We start from the raw sequence: 5,846 nt of genomic DNA on the forward strand, positions 1-5,846 counted from the left end.
GTACCAGTTTCACAATGAGAGGGGGGATGATGATTTATTTTAAGAAAAATCTACAACAAGTTTTACGTGACAGGGAAAAATCTCCCAAAGAAAGCGGCTTTTGATTAGTTTTGTATGAACACAAAAAATTTACGCATTAAGTAACTCCCTGGACAGAAATATGAAAATATACCATTAATAACCCTCAATATCGTCATATCTACTTCGGCTGCGCCTTCACCAAAATGCAATGCATCGTAGACAAATAATGTCAACACACACTCTCCCGAATGCATTCGCGCGCGCGTGCGCGAGCACCCCTCCTCTAAAGATAACGCGTTGGACTTGAAGATAACACCTCTCCGTGATGCCATTACTCGGTGATGATATATTGACCAATCACGAAAGTGACATTGCTATCATCGGCCAATCAGCGAGAAGATCCTCATATTCGGAGCCTGCCGGGCCTTGCTTATATCACGATGAATTATGCTCGAACTGTCTCTTTGTCCTTGTCTGAGCCGGAGAGCGGACCGTCGTCCCAGCATTCTGCATGGAAGCTGCAAAGCTCTCTCTCTCTCTCTCTCTCTCTCTCTCTCCCACTCTCTCTCTCTCTCTCTCTCTCTCTCACTCTCTCTCTCTCCCTCTCTTTCTCTCTCTGTGTGATCATATTAACATTCTTAATCTTATTGTTATTATCAGAGTGGTAATGGTCTCCGTTTTATATCGATTTGCTATTTGTGGTACGGAGACCCACGGATTTATCTCCCAAAGTCACAGATTTACGGATAAAAAGTACGCAGGTAAGAAGAGATTCCTCAAGAATGCTCAAACTGACAGGTATTATTATTATTATTATTATTATTATTATTATTATTATTATTATTATTATTATTATTATTATTATTATTATTATTATTATTATTAAAAAATACTCATAGTAGCATGAGTCTTGAAATGGAGAAACAAATCCACAGCTATGTTTATGTACACTCGGCAAGAAAAGTGAAGATACAGTTTTTTTAAATCTTCGGACATACAGTATATTGCTCAATAATGCGACATCTGGCAACTTTAGAAAGGGGAGGAGCTTCAGTCTTAGTGTGTTGGTTTTTTGCTTGACCTCCTATAACTTTCAATCATATTCTACGATTCTGACATCATTGATACTTAAATGCAGTAGTAAGCTTTACAGTAGTCGTTCAAGTTGTAATTTGCAGCGACAGTTCTGAGCAAAATAAAAATTTTTCGACGTAACCTACCAATTAACCTTATACAAATGAATTTATGACACCACAATGAACGGAATGCTTGCATCATCGGAAACGCGATCTTCCATAGTGAAATCAAGAGTTAAATTTGAGCGACGTGGGGAACAATAAAGGAACGAATGCAATGTTACGATGAGAGAGAGAGAGAGAGAGAGAGAGAGAGAGAGAGAGAGAGAGAGAGAGAGAGAGAGAGAGAGTTGCTGTTCTGTAGGCCTAGGCCTATATGTAGAACTACTCATTTCATTATTTTTTTTTTTTTTAGAGATTGAGCGATACTATATTTGTATAGCATGTTTTAGCGATGGAGAGAGAGAGAGAGAGAGAGAGAGAGAGAGAGAGAGAGAGAGAGAGAGAGTTGTTGTTGTGTAAGCCTAGGCCTATATGAAGAGCTACTTATTTCATTATTTTTTTTTTTAGAGATTGAGCGATACTATATTTGTATAGTATGTTTTAGCGATGGGGAGAGAGAGAGAGAGAGAGAGAGAGACTATGGCAACGCAGAGAGAACGGGCAACGTCAAGAAACATCCAGTTACTTGTGTTTTCCCGCCGAATCGCTCCACACATCATAGAGAACGCTCTTGCAGATTTAAATAGATTTGGTCAACTTACCGTAGCTGTCGCAACATTTACTGCCATTAATTCCAGCTCACTTTTAACACCGTGAAATACAAATATGAATGTGTGAAAATTAAAGAAATTATCACTACCTCGTATGATGATGCAATAATAAGCCTGTCCATAACAGAAAACGAGTAAATATTGCCGTTCTGATAAATAGTACTACACCGAGATATCCACACACTATCTTTTAGATCTCTATGAACGAAGTCATCTGAGAAATTCTGATTACTTCGGACATGCATGGTGTTTTTAAGTATCTGAACGTTTTTGTTTTGCAGATTTAACATATATGATATAATTTGCATTGTATTTTCATATTCTAGAGTAAATTTACCGAGATTATGTGTTTTCTGTAAGAAAAAAATAAAAATGCGATGAACGAAATCTAAAGAAAACTGTATCTTCACTTTTCTTGCCGAGTGTACATATATTTAAAAAGGGGGAATAGATCAGTTTCCCAAAAGCTTCCTGTATAGATTTATCTTTAAATATATGTACATATACATAACAGTGGATTTGTTTCTCCATCATTATTATTATTATATTATTATTGTTGTTGTTGTTATTATTATTATTATTATTATTATTATTATTATTATTATTATTATTATTATTATTATTATTATTATTGGAGAAAATTATCCGTAGTCATGGGACTGTACATAAATGCTTGTTCATAAAAAGGGCATCAGTCTGTACAGAGAGCGTCTGAGAATTTACTTTTTACAAAACAGTTACATAACTATAGCGTGTTGTCTCCATTAAAGACCAGTGCTATTATTATTATTATTATTATTATTATTATTATTATTATTATTATTATTATTATTATTATTATTATTATTATTATTATTTATGGTCAGCATACACCCTCAAGGAACAAACCTTATGGCCATAAACGTACTCAGCAATATTTCACAGCATAGAATGCTATTTGTTATACAAAAAAAAAAATAAATCCAAGTCAAAGGAGTAGAAATTAAAAATTGCCAGATAAGTTTCATTAACAACAAATAACAGTCACTGAAATCGTATTTACATCTAACTGAAAATTCCAGTGTATGGATACACAATCAAAAACAATTGAGATCTGTAAAAAAAAAAAATACCTAGGCTAGGAAAGAGTTTCTGTGCACCATTTAAAATGCTGTTTGTAAATTAATGTTTTCTTTCTCCCTGGTCTTTTCATTCATAATTTTGATGTAGTTTCGTCTAAGACTTACGAATTCTTTCGCCAGTTTAGACGTTGTTATTCAGTCTTTCATTTAATTAAGTAATCTGAAGCTTTCTAGTTATGTCAATCTCTTATTCAGTTGAGCCTATTTTCATGATTTTTTACTTACATTCATTAGTAACTGTTTTGTCAGTTATTCATTTCTTTGTTCATTGTCACACAGTGAAGGGTATTCCCTCGAATGTAACTTTCAAAATGAAACATCAAAAAGAAATTAGGGAAACAGGAACAAAATAGTGGTAGAATTAAGATATCATCTCTGAACTATCTATGATAGTGAACTGGTCCATTTTCAGGAATTATATTATACAAGTATTATATATATATATATATATATATATATATATATATATATATATATATATATATATATATATATATATACATACATATATATATATATATATATATATATATATATATATATATATATATATATATATATATATATAATGAAACTCCTTTTTAACCTCCTGATGATGAGCAATTAGGGTCTTTGAAGGACATACCAAAGATTTGCAAAATCGACTTCCAGTTTATGTAAAATTCATTAATTATGTTTTACCACCAAGCGTAAACTTTTTTCCTTTTCTTATGTGTGGAAAAAGGAGAAATGTTCCTACACGCGAGTCACTGGAAAATTGTGAAGAAGTGTCTTTTTCTATCGATGAAAAAAAATCAGTGATAAATCTCTTCTTCTTCCAAGCAGAAAGAAAGATATGTCCGTTGGTAAACAACATGGTCACTTGAGAACAGCCCAGCGACATACCACCTTCTTAGAGGAGAGCTGAGATGGGAAGTACCGGCTTTAGCGAAATCCTAGGCGGAATAGGCTCCTTCCAGGACCATACATCAAGATCTTCTCTAAAGGAACATCCTACCTAGGGGCTTTGAGAAGATTAAGGAGCTTCCTCTCAGACACAGACCATATTCACCAGTAAGTTCAAAATGGGCCACTTCGGAATCTCTACAGTTGTCATCACAAGGACCGGACACTAGGGAAAATGATCAGAGCCTCCTGACGTCTCATACCTCTAGATGTCGTAATATGTTGAATATCTGGTATAGGATAGTCTGAAAACTTTCTCGATGTGCATGTACAGTATGTACGCATATCTATCTGTGCATAGTTGCTCATGAAATTTATTGATGTGTTCTCGCAATAACCGTAGGTTATTTTTGTCACTTTTTCATGAAGAGCAAAATTCTGCGTTAGCAGCAAGCTTAGAAAAAAATAAAAGAAAATTGCAGCAGTTCGTCTGACTGTTGCCTATTTCGGAAGTCATTGTCAATTCATTTTAGTAGATTCTCCTAATCTATTGATTATGATTTAGATGTAAAAACTAAAAAACGTAGCATTCGCAGAATGCATATGTATGAAGGTTTTGTTCGAATAAGGACAAACGTCAGAGAAACTTTTGCTTAAGACGCTTTGCTCCACAGAAACTTTGCTTAGTTTGTCTGCAAGTTACCCAAATTAAAATCAAATTTCTACAAAGATAAAAAGCAAATTTAGCATCATCTAGTCTCAATATGATTGCAGTATGCAACCTTCAAACTTCAGTAAATCGGCTTAAATGTAATTTTAGGGTTGGCAAGTTAGAATGAAGTAACCTTTCTTTCTAGCTCTAGTAAATTCGTTTCGGGAATAACTTCATAATCGCAAGAATTTCACTAGTGAAATGAAATGCATTGCAAATTGTCTGCCCGTTTAAAAGTCCTTATACTCTGTATCAAAACAAGGGCGGTAGTCCAGTCGTTTCAAGTATCGCCTTTTATAACGAATGATGCCAATAACGAACTGCAGACGACAGTCCCCTGGAATTCGCTATAAACGAACTTCACTGTATTTTAATGCAGGCTCTCACTGTACTCATTATTCAACTGCAGTTATATTTTGAAGTGTTCTAAGTTACTCGTCATATTCAAACGGAGAGTTTATCTATATCGAATCGTCCTCCGAGAAAAGAATCCTAAACTGGCGATCTTGACATTTTAAACTTTCTAATCGACTTTTCGATTATCGTTTGTCTCTTCTGTTGGATTAAGGTGCTCCTATCGGAAAGCAATGGTCTTCTCTCGCTCCCAACTTTCTTCTTTACATCTATTTTCTGTCCATTTCTACAAGTCTATCTATTATCTATGTCTATCTATCTGTCTATCGACTGCATTCCCCCTCTCTATTTTTTCGATTTCTCCTCCATTAGTTTTTTTTTTTTTATTAACCTGAATATCCCTATCGACTTTTTATTGCTTTTGGACAAATATTCGCTGTTAATTGCATTAAATAATTTTTATCCATTGAATGAATTTCTTGCCTGTAGAAAACTACCTAATTATCACTGTATTGCAGTTATTATTATGATAAAAGCGCAATTAGAGTTCTATTCATATTATTATTAGAGAATATTAGAGAAATTATGGTTATTATTCAGTTCGGAAGTTCATGTAATGTTCACTAATATTGATAGGTGCCTCTTCTGTAAAAGCAAGATTTATTGACAGATCTATGTAAATTCTTCAACTTTTATTCCTTTCTCCTCGTATTCTCCGTAGGGGGACAGTGCCGTCAGTGCACCTCAATTGGTGCACTGTAGGCATTACTTAAGGGTCTTGGCAGCGTCCCTTCGACTCCTAGCTGCAACCTCTTTCATTCCTTTTACTGTACCTCCGTTCATATATTCTGTCGCCCCTCTTACTTTTCGCTCTATCCTAACAAATGTTTTACTGGGCAACTGC

General features: G+C 34.5%; 1 long non-coding RNA gene across 1 annotated transcript; it reads left to right on the top strand.

The window, feature by feature from the left end:
- The first annotated feature begins 479 nt into the window (after positions 1–479).
- Positions 480–4,390, top strand: LOC136848159 (uncharacterized). The gene is made up of 2 exons (XR_010855956.1): positions 480–782; positions 3,817–4,390. It is a non-coding gene; the product is annotated as an uncharacterized lncRNA (long non-coding RNA).
- The last annotated feature ends 1,456 nt before the right edge of the window (positions 4,391–5,846 follow it).

The sequence above is a fragment of the Macrobrachium rosenbergii genome, chromosome 18, assembly GCF_040412425.1.
Source record: "Macrobrachium rosenbergii isolate ZJJX-2024 chromosome 18, ASM4041242v1, whole genome shotgun sequence".
NCBI lineage: Eukaryota > Metazoa > Arthropoda > Malacostraca > Decapoda > Palaemonidae > Macrobrachium > Macrobrachium rosenbergii.